Source organism: Mustela erminea, chromosome 4 (genome assembly GCF_009829155.1).
Source record: "Mustela erminea isolate mMusErm1 chromosome 4, mMusErm1.Pri, whole genome shotgun sequence".
Lineage (NCBI taxonomy): Eukaryota > Metazoa > Chordata > Mammalia > Carnivora > Mustelidae > Mustela > Mustela erminea.
In genome coordinates this window covers 9,889,288-9,907,130 of record NC_045617.1, presented here as the reverse complement: position 1 = coordinate 9,907,130, position 17,843 = coordinate 9,889,288, and the positions used below count along the sequence as shown (strand labels likewise).

The 17,843-nt window shown below is 46.5% G+C and overlaps 1 protein-coding gene across 7 annotated transcripts in view; it reads left to right on the top strand.

Moving 5' to 3' along the window:
- ZDHHC14 (zinc finger DHHC-type palmitoyltransferase 14) overlaps window positions 1–17,843 on the top strand; it is a 276,426-nt gene that overhangs the window by 74,277 nt on the left and 184,306 nt on the right. Inside the window, exon 1 of one of the 7 annotated variants that reach the window (XM_032338626.1) lies at window positions 9,462–9,707. The exons of the other annotated variants lie outside the window; for them this stretch is intronic. The gene's annotated coding sequence lies outside the window, so the exon portion shown is untranslated. Of the gene's footprint in view, window positions 1–9,461; window positions 9,708–17,843 lie in introns of those variants that run through there. 7 annotated transcript variants of the gene reach the window in all.

Here is a 17,843-nt window from a genome sequence, read left to right as displayed (position 1 = left end):
ATCAGAATGACAGTGTATCAATACCCAACAACCCTGAATCCTAAATTCACTCTTCTCAGATCCTGCAGAATAAAGCGTTACCTTCTCATGAACTCTTACATTTTCTTCTCTCTCGTGCCACTCTATAGCGAAACTGGAGCCATCAAAGGGACTTAATTCTAAGACACATTTTCTACACAAACTTGAGAGTCTCTCATTTTATTATTTTGTTCTATACTAAAAAGGATATCCTTTAATAATCGGACCCTGCACATAGGTTGAGCTGCTATCCTGACTTTAAATTCATTTATTCATAGGTGTTTATTGAACTTTCTTGACTTTAATGTCATTCATTCATTCGGTAGGTATTTACTGACCATCTACTCTGTCCCAAAATCAATGTGAGGGGCAAGGGATGCAGCATCTTTCCTCCAGAGACCAGATGGGTGATTGGCTGGTCCACCTGAACTTGTATTAGATCTCATTCATTCTAAGGACTTTTTTTTTTTTTTTTTCGGACCACACACGACCCCACATATATACTTACTTCTGGTGGCAAATGCATTTCTTTTGTTTCTGCCTCTGCAAATAGCTCTGCTTATTCGTTGGTAGCTGTCATTCCAAACCTTATGCTTATTTCAAAGTGCTTTAGTTATGGGATATATAACTTAGGTCAAGGTTTCTTGGAGAGCAATAGGAAAAACTATCCTCTACTTAGACAAACATCTCTCACAGGATAGGACTGGTGTGGCAGTATTGCTCCTCAGAGTTCTCAAGGCCGCAGGCTCCTTTTTGTCACTAGCTGTAGCTGGCCTACATTTCCAAGATTACCTCATAGTCCAGAATGGCTGCTCTAGCTCCAGCCATCATATTTGCATTTCAGCCACCCAAAAGGTCAAAGGACAAAGAAATAAGGTTAAAAGATTTGCATCAGATGTTCTTTAAACATTGTACACTTAGGTTTCCAGCCCTGTCCTCAAGCGTTGCTACTTGTGAATGCACTTTTCTTCTAATATGAAAGAGTAATTCTCTGTCATCTCTCTAAATACTTTATGGTAATGGATCATGCTCTTTAATTCCAGAAGATCCCTGGCTGTGAAACGTGTTTACCCATAAAAGAAAGAGGAAAAGCACAGCACAACACTACTGATTTTAAAAATGCTTCTAATGCATCTTTAAAAATGAACTCACAAAATTAAAAGCAAATAGAGATAAATGCTCCTATTCTTCTTCCGGCACGTTAAAAAGCCTCTGAAAGCAGTGATGGTTTTCTCCATATTCACAAAGGAGTATTTGATTGCACCTGTGGGCCCAGGGAGCGCTCACTCTTGTTAATTCTGTATATGACGTTGACATCACGTCTGAATGCCCCCTAAGCCACAGTGTAAGCACAATATCGATTTCCATCAGACAAGGAGCATCCCTCTGTGAGTGCCTTTGACAGCCCTGGGAACTGTGCTGTTGGGTACCTCAGGCCGAGAACAGGCCTCCGTTCGGCTGTCGCGCATTTTAACAGTGTTACTTACTGCAAATGAAGAGCTTCTTCCATGCTGTTTTCCAGCAGCACGTCTGTGGCCTAACATTTCTTGGGAGGTGCTGCCAGGCCACTTTGAAAGGCAGCAGTAAGCCTCTAGAAGTCAGCTGAGCTAAGCATTTACTGCAGTATGATTTCTCCCCCAAGTTCTCCAAGCATTTCCCAGTCTGCATTGCAGGATGGGGGCGGCCCATGGGTGTAGCAGTGGCTACTTGATATAGTCTGGATCTTTCTGAAGATGTGGCGTCTACATGGGCAGCGGAATGTGTGTCAGAGGTGCCTGAAGAGGGCCGAGTGACAGATCATCGTGTCCCAGGGGAGAAGAGCTCTGGAACAAAAACAGACAAAAGCCAGGGAGAAAAGCCCAAAGGCCTCCAAGGGCTATGTTAGCATGGAAGGTTCGTGGTGAGCTGCAGCCCCACCTCAGTCCTGCCCTCCTCCCAAATGAAGCAAGTAAACCCCACCTGAGATCTGCAGTGGGCTGGTGGTAGACCCAGAAGCTTTTTCTTAAATCCGGAGGCCCCAGTGATGCTGCCGGGTTTTGTGGGCTTTTGTTCCGTCCTGCAGCTCCTGGAGTTTGGGTGAAGTGGGTGGGGTCAGGATCTAAGAGCCCCTGGGTTGCAGGCTCGGACACCGCCTTTTCTACAGGACTCGGGCCACGGAGGGACCATTGTCGTTTTCTTCAAGAGGCACAGAATGGAATCTTTCTTCCAGTCAGCTGCGGATACAAGCGGCTCTTGTTAGAAAGCAAATGCTGTGGGACATGGCGTTTCCCCTCAGAGAAGGCAGTTCATTTTCCATGGGGAATCGGAGAAACACGTTGGCCCATTGTGTGCCTGAGCAGCGCTCTCCTGGCACTGATCTCAGTGTCAAGTGACACTCTTTGACAGCTGCCACGTACTGCCACGCCCACTTAATCTGACTTGGGGGACAGAGGCGAAGGAGCTGTTGGCATCAGAGAGGGAACAGAGGAAATGGGAGTTTTGCTTTTTTTGGCAATGGCTTGGTTTCATTGGAGCTGGTTGATGTTTGCAGACTGCTGCCACCGACGTGAAAACACATGGCCTGTGGGAGACCGGCTGCCGGCTTCCGCTGACTCCTGCTCCCCGAGGACGCCGGGCAGGCGTGTGGCCCCCATGCCCAATGGTGGGGCTGAGTCAGGGCTCTGCAAAGACCCTTCTGAAAGCGTGTCTGGCCTCCGAGCCTTTCGATGTTGTAGTTTCAAAGACCTAAAAATAATCTTGATGTTTTCAGTTGCTCAAACACAGGCTGCATTGGGCAGTTGGTGGCCCAGGTGGCCGTCTCCCTGCTTGTCCCGCAGTTGGAAGAGTGGCAGGTGGACCAGCAGGCCAAGCCACTCCAGCCTGGGCTCTCCTGAGTCGGGGCCACAAAACTGGGTATCAGTTCCCACACCATGGAAACTTGGACTTTGAGAAGTGGGGAAGGACTGAGCTGTCCGATGCGGTGCCCAGCTGTTTCAGGTGTGCCATGATGTGACTTATTTGAGGGCACTTTTAAAATAGTAAGGAATTGGGGCACCTGAGTGGCTTAGTGGGTTAAAGCCTCTGCCTTTGGCTCAGGTCATGGTCTCAGGGTCCTGGGATCGGGCCCCGCATCGGGCTCTCTGCTCGGTGGGGAGCCTGCTTCCCTTCCTCTCTCTCTGTCTGCCTCTCTGCCTACTTGTGAATGAATAGATAAAATCTTTAAAAAAATAATAGTAAGGAATTAAAGGCAAAGCCCCATCATCCCTCCCCTTGGCAGTTTGTGCTTCTGTGGTATACAGATGTGGGTCCACAAAGGCAAGGATCCCCATCAGGCTGCGCTTTTAATCTATCTATCTATCTATCTTCCTTCCTTCCTTTCTTTCTCTCTCTTTCTTTCTTTCTTTTTCAATTTGGAACTTTGCCAAGGAAGGGAGAGGTTTCAGAGGAGTTTTGCAGTTATTCAGAGAGTTTGCCTAACCATTTGGTGCTTTCCACCTCTACTTTAAATTGCTGTGAAATGACGTTATCATCAGCAATCTGTTCCACATCCTGAGCTGTCACGGACACTGATCTGGCCCCTGAGTTAGCCAGATCAAGTTAGCCCACCAAGTCGGGACCTGGTGGTGAGGTGTTCATCACGACTCAGTCTTGGCTTCCAGGGGACTTCATTTGTTTGCCTGCAGCAAACAGATGCGGTCCAGAGTCATTCCTGGAGCTTGGAGCAGGAATGTTAGTTGGTACGGTTTTGTGGATTGGGTTGCTGCAAGTCACTTGGGAATGGTATTCTGTGCAACCGGAATATGAAATGGGCAACCTGCTCCAAGAAGTCTGGAGAGGAACTATCCTATCATGTCTTAAAATGGACAATAATGCCCGTGCCATTCTCCGTTTTGCCCTTGCCTTTGTCAGTGAGTAAGAATACATGGAAATTAAGATATCCCATTGTTCTCTGGAAGCTTTACCAGTCAATTCAGTGTTATGTTCTTTGTTTTCTTCACAAATCTGAAATTACAGAAATGTGGTTTTTCTGTCAACTGCTGATCGGTGATATCCACATTAGAGGTGATGCCTGGAAGTGAGTTGCCCTGGGCACGGGAATCTCTCTGAGATCTGAGCTGTCGGTTCGGCATAGATTCTGTGTTCTCGGTTTTGGTTGCTCCGAGGGGGGTCTCATCCAGCCACCACTGCCTGGCCCCTTCTGTTTCATCTCAACAAAAGGCAACACTGAGAGTCCACCCCCACCCCCATGCCAGCCTCCACCGCCAAGCTGAGGTTTTCGCTGTGGGCTGATTGTTTCTGTCCTGGTGGCAAACAAGAACTAGTTTGGACAAATTAAAACACAAGACCAAAGAAACCAACACATAAAACAGCCACAAGGACATGGGCTTACACTGGCTTTGCAGACAAGATGAATAAACGGCTGCTTCTGTTTCCCCACCCCTACCTCACACACTTGAGGCTGTTTCTTCTCGATCTGTAGTAAGGATCTATGAGAGTCAGGTTATTGACATTTATTTATGTTTAAGCCTAGAGGAGTGTTTTTGTTGGGGGATAGGATGAGGGAGGATTATTCAGGGTAATTTTATGTGATTGCTAACAAAAGTCTTTTTTTTTACTCTTCATAGTTCCCATGGTGATTTTTTTTCATTTGGCGCAGCATTGATCTTGTGGGTTTTAATTAGACTGTAAGAGCCACTCGGAGCAGCGAGTGTGGTGATTCGTTAGTATCTTCTCTTGTTTAATGTTTGTTGATGGTTAGACAACAAAAAGTGGTGCAAAATCTATTCTGTTGCTATCTGTTTCATTGCTTGATACCATAATAGGAATATAAAGGTGTCATGAAAGGGAGAAAAAATTAACAGTAAATGCTTTTGCCTTTTTTCCTCTTGACAGTGTCAACTCAAAATTCCTTTGAAATCACCTGGTAAAATTATGGTTTTCAGAATTCACAGAAGTGGTTAGACCCCAGAGGTTCTGAATCTGAGGGCCTTGGCCTAGGGGAGGCTTGTGGTGGCGGGGTCACAACAAGGGGTCAAGAAACCAGTACAGTTTGTGGATAGTAAGTAGCACACCTTATGTATAATGTTATGTTAGAGTTTTTCAAGTGTGTGTAGATGCTGTTGTGACTAATCAAACATAAATTCAATTTAAAAGCATAGCTGAGGGGCGCCTGGGTGGCTCAGTGGGTTAAGCCTCTGCCTTCAGCTCAGGTCATATTCCCAGGGTCCTGGGATCAAACCCCGCATCAGGCTCTCTGCTCAGCAGAGAGCTGGCTTCCTCCTCTCTCTCTGCCTGTCTCTCTGCCTACTTGTGATCTCTGTCTGTCAAATAAATAAATAAAATCTTTTAAAAAAAAAAGCATAGCTGAATTCACGATAGCCTTCTGTCATTAGTATTTTCTCAATAATCAAAAGATATGAAGTACAACTACTTCCACACAGGGATGCACATGATTTTTTTAAATTTAAATTCAGTTAGCCACGGTATGAGCACACTATTAGTTTTTGATATAATGTTCAATGATCCATTAGCACATAATTTTTTAACATTAAAAAATAGTCCCTATCTTTGAAATGGACAGGGACCACTGTTCTGAACGATTTATCAGAGTAGTGTTGATCCATTTATGAACATATATGTTGATAAAGGTATTCCTCCAAAAGTGTCTATGAAAGAACTTTCTGGAAAACAGATGACTGACATTCATTACAATGTAGAAAATGTGTCCTATAGCTTCTGCCATTTCTCAGTGATAACACTCCGAATTACTGTTTGATGGTGACACCAGCCTTAGGAACAGAATAAGTCAGCCTCCCTTTGGCTTCTCTCTATATCCCCTTCCCTCTTAGCCTTTACAGTTTCCTCAGCTGTTAGGAGGGTGATGAATTCATTGCTTCTGTGTCGGTGGCTGGAAATTTGGGAACATTGTTGGAGAGGCACTGTGAATTGCAGAAGAATAGGACACCTTCCATTCTGTGACCATGAAGTTTGACCAAGGTTTTACTATGTCTAGGTGCCACTCACTAATGAACACTGCCTGTCAGCTGACATGGGAAGGGTTGGGGTTTCTGGGGAGCTCAAATAGAGGCACATGAAGAGAGCCTCAGGATTAGAATCTCCTAGATGAGTAAGCCTAAAGAGCCCGGCGGGGGTTGCTGGGAAAGGGGCACAGTTGACAAACAAATTCTCTACTTCCTTCCTCTAAGTTGCTGGGTCTACATGGAACTGGGAAGTCTTCCCGTGTCTACTTCCCCAGAGATCATTGTTGATACTTACATAGCAATTCTTGAATTTCCATGATGAGGAGTTTTGAAGAAACGTGCTTCTGAGGAAAAAAGAAACTCTCTGAATTAGAGACATCAGTAGAGGTCTTAGACATCACTGATCCCAATTTCCCACCCCATGCAAGAATCCTTCTATAGAGAAGCTTCCTAGAAGTCTAGAATACAAGAGTTCTGGTCATCTGGAATCAAGAGTGCTGGCCGGTTCTTACTTGCACACTTAAACTATATGGAGGCAGAAAATAAGACGGCTAACCTGAGCCTGTGTGTAAACATCCCATTTGGCAGTGAGTGCAGATGCGTTAGGGGGAAGGAGCAAGGTAGGGTTGCAAAGGGCAGTGGGGGGTGGGGTGGGGGGTAGCAGAAATGCATGCAGGGACATGGAGTGCTTGCGTGTGACTTCTGACCACGGTCTCCTGGTCTATTGTGTTTCTCCCCAGCACAGGTTGGTAACCACAGGAGCTAAGCAAATAATTCCTGTATCTATTTTTTCCTGTTTGGACAATGAATGCAATGTTTGTGTGCTCAAAAAGACCCCTTTTCCTGCCTGCTAGCCACAGTGATCTGCTTAGGAAGAAGCAAAGTTAAGAGCCGTTTAAAATGCACATGCACTTTGCCGTGGAGCACCTGACGTCATTGCTGGGTACTTTCGGTTTTGGAGTCTGAAATAACACACACATTCCAGGGGCCTGGGAAATTCCCGGGTGGCCATTGCCATAGAAGTCATCTCATTGAATCTCATTAAATTGTGGTGGAGGTCCCAGGCTTCTAATCTTGAATGGTTCAAAGGGAAAAAAGAGGTCTCTGTGGGGAAAGATGCCTTTGAAAGGCAGTCCACCTGTGGGCAGAGTCTCCTGTGCCTTTATGAATACTTCTAATGTTCTCTTTCTCCTCCTTAAATAATGACTGCTACTAAAAATAGCTTTCAGAGGGATATCAGAATACAGCTGTGCATAGCAGGACCTAGGCATCAGACAGATCACCGTCGAGTTTGGAACTTTTGATTTCCCACATTCTTATGTGCAGGTCATTACCAGCTCAAGCCTCGTTGCCCATGTAATTCCCAAAGGCAAAGCCATTTGGATGATAACAAGCATGTTTCCTAGACATGCGTCCTAGTTCCTACTTATTTTTGCCACAGTAGCTATATTTGGGGTTCAGGTCTTTACATTAGTAGCTGCCATTCCCACCCTTCCAGACACATCATCCTTCTGGATGAAATTAAAATGACGATGCTTAGCCAAGGTCTAAGGGCATGGCAGGGAGACACTGGCCATGGGTGGGTGAACATCCCCCGCTGTGAAAGATGGATAAGGGGAGCAGAGGTGGAGGAACAGAGAGGGGCAGTGGTGGGTGGGGTGAGCAGATACTCCATGATCCTGTCCTCTACCTGGTAAAGAGGATGCTGGGCAGTGCAGTTCCAGCACTTTCTTATTACCATTGTTGGGACTTCCGGAATTAGCAATTTGTCACTTTGGGAAGGCATCCATTGGAGCACCCAGCCCATGACAGAGGTAGAGCAGTCTGCGTCTTGAGGTCCTCATGTGTGAAGAGCCTGCCCTTAATTTAGGATCATTTTCCTGCTCTGGAAAAAATTTTAAAAAGCCCTGTTGTGTCAGATCCTGGTCCAGCAGGTGGCGTGACACCAAATGAGGTTCTGTGGGTGGGCACTGGGCAGCCTCATTTCCCTAGATACAAGTCCCACATTTATTGCAGCACTGCTCACAACAGCCAAGATGGAGACACAACCCAGGTGTCCACCAATGGATGAATGAATGAACAAGAAAATGTAGTATATACACGTGATGGAACATTATTCTGCCACCAAAAAGAAAGAAATCCCGCCATCTGGCAACAACACTGATGAAATTGGAGGCCATTATATTACAGGAAATAAGAGGGTCATGTCCAACAGGTATCACCTGACACTGCATAAATGAAGAATCTAAAAAAATAGTTGAACTTCGAGAAGCAGAGAGAAGCCTGGTGGTTGCCAGGGGCTGGGAGGAGGAGGGAATGGGGAGTCGTTCTTCACCATATCAAGTTTCAGTCTTGCAGGATGAATGAGTTCTAGAAGTCCGCTGTGCAGAGTGGTTCAGCGGGAAGCTCATGTGTTGTGTTCCTACCACAAATAAAAAAAGAAAATCAGACAAAAAAAAAAAAAAACCAAGATGCAACTGACTGTCCAGCCACGACTTTATACCTTCTCTGAGCTTCCTTGGAGTTTCTGCCTGTTCTGGCCCCTTTGGCACGAGTCTCAGGGTTTTCCTGCCACCGTGTGAAGCGAGCTCTTCCTTCTGTTTCTCCAAATGTACCTCCTTCAGCTCCAAGTGGCCTCCTCAGCTCTGTGACTGCGGAGGAGATGGGCAGGCCTGTTCGACCTTTCTGTGCTTTTCCCTACCCTGTGTTCTGGCGCCGTTCACCCTAGGTTTCCTCAAGATCTCTGTGGTTACACGGGCAGCCGTGGCTCCTCTCAGAACTTCCACAGCCAAATCCCCTCAAAGCCAGAAGCCCGGGTTATATCCGGACTTCAAGGCAGACTGTGATTTCCTTTCCCTTTGCTGTTGCGGCTCTGTTCTACCCTGGCAGGGGAAAAGCCGGGCCGCCTCCTGTTCTCGCAGCTTTTCCTGACCAGGTGCAGAGTCCCAGGACTTTTTTGTGTAAGTCTCTGGCTCTTTTTGGTGAGGGAAAGCAGCGTCGTAGCCTCTGGCTTGGAAAGATCTCTCGGAGGAGAACGCCTCTGGAGGATAAGCATGTCCTTGTGTCGCCGCGCATTGCAAGTCTCAGAAACAGAAGTGGCTGTGGTTGTAAGTCACCCCTGGGTGTCGTTCTCTGACTCCGCCCCTCGCAAAAGGGAGAGAAGAGGAGGCACCCAGGCTCTAGGGCTTAGTTCGGGGCCCGCCAGCCCTGCCCTGCTCTGGGGAGGCCTCCCTCCCCGCCCGCCATTCCTCTCCTAGCGGGTTCAAGCTGGCGTCGCCCACGGAGAAGGGCCGGCTGGGCGTCGTACAGAACGGCTTCGGCTGCTGCTGTCTCGGCTGTTTAACTGTGACCCTCACACAATTATTAAGAAGAAAATGGCCTCATTTCATTACTAATGAAATTTCCTGAAAGCCCATAGAAACAGCTGCTTGAGGGGAGCCACGTCTGCTTGTGTGTGAGCCGAACTGCAGGGCGTAAGCACGCCTGACGCAGTGGGGCGTGTCTCACGTGCGTCCCGGAGTCGTGGACATGCGCAGAGAGCACGTGGGGGGGCTGCAGACCCGCCCGGAAGTGCTTAGTTTGGAACGTCTACACCTAACGCAGTAAGAAAACGTGAAGAGGTCACAGTCCGGTGCTTCTCTTGTCTCTTGGGTGTTTGCAGTGTGGCCGAGGCGGGGATGTTGACTGCTGGAAGCTGTTTCTGGAGCCCACAGCCTCGGTCTTACCCCTGTGAGTATTGACAGTGATGTGTTACTAGACACCCCGCCCCCCGCCCCCACTGGCACCTTACCATAACAGACACTGAGCCTAGAGGGAGGATCATTTCAGAGGAAAATAACCCAGCGGGTCCACCCAGCCCTCCTGCTCAAGAAGGTCCTTCCAGGTGAAGACGGCCATTGACTGATCTACTCTTTGATGTAAAACAATCCTCAAAAAGTGAGATTTGCTGAGGTTTGTCCCACTGTCCACTCCCCACAGCTCTGATTGATCGGATTTAAAAATGATACTGATGTAAAATTTTAAAAATGATAGTAAGTAAAGGTTTCTTCTTCTTCTTCTTCTTTCTTCTTCTTCCTCCTCCTCCTCCTTCTCCTCCTCTTCTTCTTCTTTTCTTTTCTTTTAAAAAAACAGTAATAGAGAGACACCAGGGTGACTCACTCAGTGAAGCGCCCCACTCCTGATCTCTGCTCAGTTCTTGATCTCAGGGTAGTGAGTTCAAGCCCCGCGTTGGGCTCCACACCCAATTTAAAAACCAAATAAATAAAATAAAATTAAAAAGAATTAATTTTAAAAAACTGTAATAGAAATTCAGTCCATGCTTAAATATTTCATTGCTCTAGCCATAAATACATGTTGAAAACCCTTCCTTAAGGTGGAGGTTTGGAAGTCCTAAAGAGTGATGAGAATCATTACCTGCTGTTGAGAAGATTGCAACCTGGAATATTCTGTTTGTGTGTTTATTTTAGTACATGTACTGTTGTAACATTGTTCTTCTGTATATGTGCTGAGTAATTCCTTTCACTGTAGGACTTTGAACTAATTCATTTCTGTGCCCTTTTCTACTCCTATGACTGCAGATAGTTCATTCAGGCCAGGAATTGTTAAATAATAGTTCTTCTGATTAGATACTTCACATCTTAGTTTTATATGTAACGGGTGTTTAATAAACACTTGACTAATTTAATGGTTACTTCTGGTCTTCAAATGACATTTGTAACTTATGAAGTAGATTTTGGGGTGAATATGGGGAACTATCATTTGTCCAAATTCACCATTTTTTCCTTTTATTGTAAATTAAGTAATTATAAAATTACTACATGAAGGATTATGAAAAATAATCACATTCTCTTTTCCTTCCTGTTGCAAGAATCTGTTCTCCTTTAAGAAACCATCCCAAAACTTAGGGCTCAACACATATTTTGGCGTACCGTCGCGTGGTTCTTTGGGTTGACTTGGTTCAGCTGGCAGTTTTGGGTCAGGGTGTTCTGGGTTAGGGTGTGATGCTGACTGGGCTAGGAGACATGGCTTCTTCACATGTGTATATGGCTCCTTCGTGAGCGTGGCTGGAGTCGAGAAGGCTAGCTGAGCATCTCGTCTTTCTGTGTGGTTAACTTTGGCTTCCTCATAGCACAGGGTCCTGGGTGTTCCAGAGAAGCAAGGCTAAAGCTGTAAGACTTTTTTGAGCTAGTCTTGGAAATTCCAGAATAGCACTTGGGTCACGTTTACTCAGGCAAGTCACTAAAATCAGCCCAGATTCAAGCGGAGGGCACTTGGATTGAATTTCTCAGTGGCAGGAGTAGCAAGGAATCTGCAGCCATCTTTAATCTGCCACATGACTTATTAAAAAGTAGCCTTTTTTTTTTTTTAACATTTAAAGATTGCTCATTGAGTTGGACCCATTAATAAAGAGAGACTTATTTTTGTTTTAGAAAAGCACAGATATGGTCAGTTCTCTCACTGAGCAATTAAATTTTAGATGATGGTAATTTTATGTTCTCCCTAAGTTGTCATAGGCCAAGTAGAGTATACGTAGGTGCCCACTTGGAAACTGGTACCAGCATATCAGTTCTGAGGTCCTGATTCACTGGTCTTCATGAGGGCCTCTCTGAGAATGTTCTTGAGAACAGAACTTCTTGGGGAACAGAAAGTCACAACGACCGCAGGACAAATACCCAAGCCCATTAAGACAATAACCACCCTTGTAACAAAACATTTTCCCCGGGAACCATGAACATTGTGAAATTAAATAAAACAGGCTAGTTCGAGCCCTTTCCGGGGGGAGCTGCTTTGAACCACAACAGCCAGACAGAGTCATTCTGTTTAACAAGAGAGGGTAAGAAAAACAGACATTTCCCAAGGTTGGCCCACTTCACGAAGTGCCATGAGGCTCTCGTTAAAATGTGATGTACTGAGATCCCCGAGGGCAGGTTGGCCTCTGTGCATCAGCCTGGCTCCAGAAGCGGCGCTGGGGCATTCAGGCTTGTTCTGCCCTGGTCTGGTCTCACGGCCACCTCTGAGTACACTCGGGCCTCTCTTAGGAAGACCTGAGACCCCACAGGGAGGGTCCTGCGCCAGCTTCCGGGCCACCAGCCCCATCTACCTGTGTGTTTTGCCAATGCTGGTTCCCATGGCAACTCAGGGCCTCAGTTTGCCATGCTCTTGGGAGCTCAGTGTACTTGGTACAGCCCCATTGGCCCCACAATAGCACCGTCTGCACAGAAAGAAAGGGAGCTGCTTCCTTGAGGCCCCGACGCTGGGATGGTGCTTGGCACACAGTAGGCTTTCGGGCAGTGTTTGTTGACTCAGCAGTGAAAGGCAGAAGTCAGTCTGTGCTTTTTCAAAATATTAAATTAGTTACAGACACCGAAATAGGGAAATTTCGATGAAGACTCAAGTGTTTGGCTTTTCCTGAAAACCGTGGAAAACCTGGTGATATTGGGCTCAAGGGGCAGTAATTGGAGGGAGCAGTATGGCTGTCCTTTCCAGGTCGGCGCGTTTTCTAGGGGCCAGTGGCCACCTGCCCCCAGCCACATGTTCACCCACCTCTTCCCTCCTTGAGCCCCGGAAAGCATATCCCACAAGGCTTGTCATCTCTGACTTGCAAACACTCTCACGGTGTTTCAGAAATTCCTGTACCTGGAGGTTTGTTTTTGTTGTTGTTGTTGTTGCTGTTTTTTAAATAATTACCTTGTTGAGATATAATTCACATACCATGAGAGTTATCCTTTTAAGGCCTACAAACCAGTGGCTTTTAGTCTGTTCAGAGCAGGGTGTTCATCAGAACTAATTTTGGAACATTTTCATCACCCCCAAGAGAAACCCAGTGCCCATCAGCCGTCACTCCCCATGTCTTGCCTACTTCAGGCCCAGGGAACCGCTCATCTGCTTTCTCTCCCTATAGACTGGCCTATTCTGGATACTTTGGATCGGTGGGGTAATATAATTTGTGACCTTTTTGTGCCTCCCTTCTCTCATTTAGGGTACGTTTTAAAGGCTCATCCTGTTGTAGCCTGTGTCTGTGTTTCTCCACTGAATCATATTCCATTGTCTGGAGAGGCCCCATTGTGTTTATCCATTCTTAGGTTGATGGATGTTGGATTGTTTCCCTTTGGTGGCTGTTACAAATAATGTCCAGAAGATTGTCAACCCCACTAAGTAACTACGTTATGCAGCACATCAGAGATGAGAGGGGAAAACTCCACACCAGAAAAACAAGGATGGGTTATCAACGTACCAAAAACTTCGGAAAGTCACTCTTGTAAGAAGGAAGGATATAATGTAGCAGCTCCTGAGTTCCTGAGAGCAAAGGGCATGCCCGGGAAAGTGTGGTGGTGGCAGAGTGGTGGCTGGTGAGGGGGTGATCCTCACCAGGAGGCACAGTGAGCGGGGCCAGAGGCCACGTGTGACCTGCAGAGGCCTCTCCGAGCTAAGTCACCTGGGGAAGCTGTCTGGTGCCAGTGGAAAGGACTCGCCTGCGCTGTCGTTGCCAGCTCTGGTCATCTGCTGTCACGGCCTGCTCAGGTTAGGGGCCTGCCTGGGGAGGAAGAGGGTTTTTATCCAGGCCTGCAAGCTACATGGCCTTGATATTGGCTACTACAGCAAATAATGCTGCCCTTGGACAGTTCCCTGATGGCCAGAGGCTGCCCTGACCTCAGTTGCCCTAAAAGACAGAGTCTGTTTTCAGAGTGACTAGTTTTAAGATAAAGCCAGTTGATGGAGGCCTTACCCTTCTGGGACTTCATTTTGCTAAACTAGTGGGAGGATTCTGCCCATTTTCCTGTGTTCTGAAGAGGATGAGCCTGGGAGGAAACTTGCTTCATAATAAAAACAATAGGTACAGTGTATTGAAGACCTACTGTGTTGTAAGTCCATTCTTCCTCTTTTAATTAGCCCATATGAAAATGTTTTTATTCCCATTTCCTAGATGAGAATTTGATGCTCAGATACAGAAAAGAACCAAGGTCATTTGACTTGGAGTAACAGCTTGTATCTGAGCCCTGGACAGATAATGCCAGGTCTCCTGTTCCCCTGAGCCCATCTTTCCAGAAGGTAGTAGTTTGGGGAGGGAAGACTTTTTTTTTAAGATTTTATTTATTTGTGAGAGAGTGAGCAGGGGGAGAGGCAGAGGAACCGAGAGAGAGAGCTAGCAGTGGGAGAGGTAGAGGGAGAGGGAGAGAGATTCCCAAGCACATTCCCTGCTGAGCAGGTAGCAGAGGCGGGGCTCGATCCCAAGAACCTGAGATCATGACCTGAGCTGAAATCAAGGGCCAGACGATCAACTGACTGAGCCCCACAGATGCCCCGGGAAGAGGTTTCACTATGAATGACAGCTCGTGTCTTTCTAGGGCACACTTGTTTGGTAGGTGAGTCTGACAGCAAGGTCTACCCCTTTTGGCCAATTAGCCAGTGCTCTCCTCCGCAGCAACCTGAGCCTGTCCTCTGTCCGGCACCCCCAGCTCCCAGGCTTTCTTCACCCCGCCGCCCTCACCCCATACGGCGAACAAAGCGCTGCTCTCCCTTATGCGAGCTGACAGGCCTATGTCTGGAAAGGTGCGAATGCCCCGGGGGTGGCTCACAGTGTTAGCTTCACTCCCGCCCCCCACCCTACCCCATGAAGTCCTTCTCAGTCGGTTTTTCAGGCTGTGCTTCTGTCTAGGCCAGGATAAGTGAGCTTATGCTAAGGTAACAAATAGCTTCAAAGTCTTGGTGACTTGTGACAACAAAAGTATATTTCCTGCTCAAGCTGCGGGAGCGCTGATGCCCGCTGGGGATTCTGCCCAGAATAAGCACCTCAGTCAGGGACCTGGGATGAAGGAGTAACATCCCCTCACTTGTTGACACCATCAATTAGATGTTCTGGCCTGGAAGTGATGCAGGACTGCCACCCAGCAGCCCACTGGCTCCATCCAAACTTAGGGGCCAGAGGGACGGTCCCTCCAGGTGCCTGGAAGTGGTGGAGAGCTGGAAACGACAGGCAAACAGCGCCGATGTCCACCACACATGTCTTGGTGCCCTCGTCCCTGGCCCCTCCCCCCCATCATGAATTACAACAGGGGTGGGCCTTCGGCCCCCACTCCACATTGAGACCCAGACCCCCCCACTCTGTACACTGGAGAGTAACATTACTTTTAAGTGTGTTAAGAGGATTAGGTGGGCCGGCACACAGTAGGTGTTTGGTAAATGACAACTTGTAAGATGCTATGTAGAAAAAGTTAGTTTTTCAATAGCCAAAAAAAGGGGGTGGGCTGATATTCCACTGTCTTTCAATTCTGTTTTCCTTAGATAAGCCAATGTTTGGGATTCTAGTCTAAGGGTAGGAAGAAAACACATTTTAAAAAATGCTATTATTTATACTTTTGAAGAACTGGTAGGAACCCGAATTAAACATTCAACCATAAGAGATGATTAAGTAAATAATGACACCTAGACTTCACAAAATGTAATGCAGCCACAAAAATAATAGGAGAAATTATATAACAAGATGGAAATTGCTCAGGATAGTATATTGGTCGAAAATGTGTTACGATGTTGTAGATATTCATCAAGCATAACTGCGTTCAAATAAGTACAGATGAAAAAAGATTGGAAATGAAAATACTAAAAATGACAGTTCTGTTAGAGTTGTAGAATTATGAATATTTTTCAGTGTTGCTTATGTTGTTTAAAAAACTATTACCTTACAGATAGAAAAACTTCAGAAAAATATCCTAAATGCATTTTTTTGTTATGTTAATCACCATACAGTACATCGTTAGTTTTTGATGTAGTGTTCCAGGATTCATTGTTTATGTATAACCCCAGTGCTCCATGCAGTCCATGCCCTCCTGAATACCCATCACCAGGCTCACCAAACCCCCAATACCCTTCCCTTCCAAAACTCTCAGTTTGTTTCTCAGAGTCCACAGTCTCTCTTGATTTGTCTCCCCGCTCCGATTTCCCCCAACTCACCTTTCCTTTCCTTCTCCCAATGTCCTCCATGTCATTCCTTATGTTCCACAAGTAAGTGAAACCATATGATGATTGACTTTCTGTGCTTGACTTTTTTCACTTAGCATAATCCCCTCCAGTTCCGTGCATGTTGATGCAAATGGTGGGTGTTCATCTTTTATGATGGCTGAGTAATACTCCATTGTATATATGGACCACATCTTCTTTATCCATTCGTCTGTTGAAGGGCATCTTTGTTCTTTCCACAGTTTGGCTATTGTAGCCATTGCTGCTATGAACGTTGAGGTACAGATGGCCCTTCTTTTCACTACATCTGTATCTTTGGGGTAAATACTCAGTGGTGCAGTTGCTGGGTCATAGGGTAGCTCTATTTTTAATTTTTTGAGGAATCTCCTCACTGTTTTCCAAAGTGGCTGTACCAACTTGCATTCCCATCAGTAGTGTAAGAGGGTTGGTTCCCCTTTCTCCACGTCCTCTCTGACACTTGTTGTTTCTTGCCTTTAATTTTTGCCATTCTAACTGGTGTAAGGTGGTATTTCAATGTGTTTTTGATTTGAATTTCCCTGATGGCTAATGATGATGAACATTTTTCCATATGTCTGTTAGCCATTCTTACGTCGTCATTGGAGAAATCTCTATTAAATGCATTTGTTGATCTACTGAGAGTCTATGAAGAAATTTTCAAGTTAGAAACATTAGTATCTTAGTGGACATAGATGAAAATACTACATAGATGATCTCTGGTTCACAAACCCAGTGGAAGAAATTGGGCCCGAGGTAAAGGAAGATGTTTTTAGAAAACAAAAACCATAGAATGTCTCAGGAAACGTGCACACACAGATATTATGATGCCTTCCAAATATGAGTGGGACTTGTCAAGTTCGCAACCCGCAGAATTCTTGAGGAGTAGGAAACTCCCCAGACCGTGCCTGGAGAGCTGGTTTAGCAGCCCACCACTTGGCTTCCATACTTAGTTGTGGGTGGCCATGTCAGCTCCCACTGCACGCACACCCCTGACATGTGAAGGCCTTATATGTCAGAAATGTGTCTTTTCTATTTCTATAATGGGTGGGTCTGTTTCAGCACCTAACCCAGGGTTGCTCCATGGTCTTCAGAATCTCCAGGTCCTTGTTTAAAGCTCAGCTTCCTGTATCCCTACCCCCAGGAGTTTGATTCTGAAGGTCTGGAGTGGAGCCCAGGAATCTGCTTCCCTGCTCTCCGGGCCTTCTGAAGCAGGTGCCTGAGGACGATACTATGTCGTTCCCCGATGCCGCCCCCCAGGAGGCCTCTGAGATATGTTCGTAAGATGAACAAACTAACAAGACTTGTGAGGGGTCCAGCTTTAAATACAGTCTGCAGCTCTATTCTCGCATTTTCCTGGCGATTTCTGTGTCAATGGACTCCCAGCCTCTGAGCTTCCCCTGCCAGGAACCCCCACCCCCGGATGCACCTGCTTCTCCCCTGGGGCTCCCTGCAGAAAGGGGTTTATACTGCACAACTGGCCTCCATGGAGGGTTCCGCGTGTGCTCAGAAGTGGTTTGTGTTGGTAACTGCCATCTTACAAGAGAAGGAAGCGATTATCACAGGAGGGAGTTGTCTCAGATGAAGAGTGTGCGGGCTGGAAATAGCTGGGAAAGTGGCTGCTTTTGTGGAGGAAACTGAACCTGTTTTGCTGAGCACAGTGGTTATTAGGCAGCCGGGGAGAGAAGATGGTCGTGGAAGGCGGAAAGGGAGGAATGAAACAGAAGTTTCCTTGTTTCCGCTTTGAGAGCGCCGTCTGGCCCGATGCAGGAGAGCTTATCTTGGAGATAGGCAAGAGGCCTCTGTGTCTGTTCCCTCATCTGTAAAATGGGCTTCATGGTGGGGTCCACTTCATGGCTTGGCATGAGAGTTAAATGAAAGGCCGTAGATAAAAGG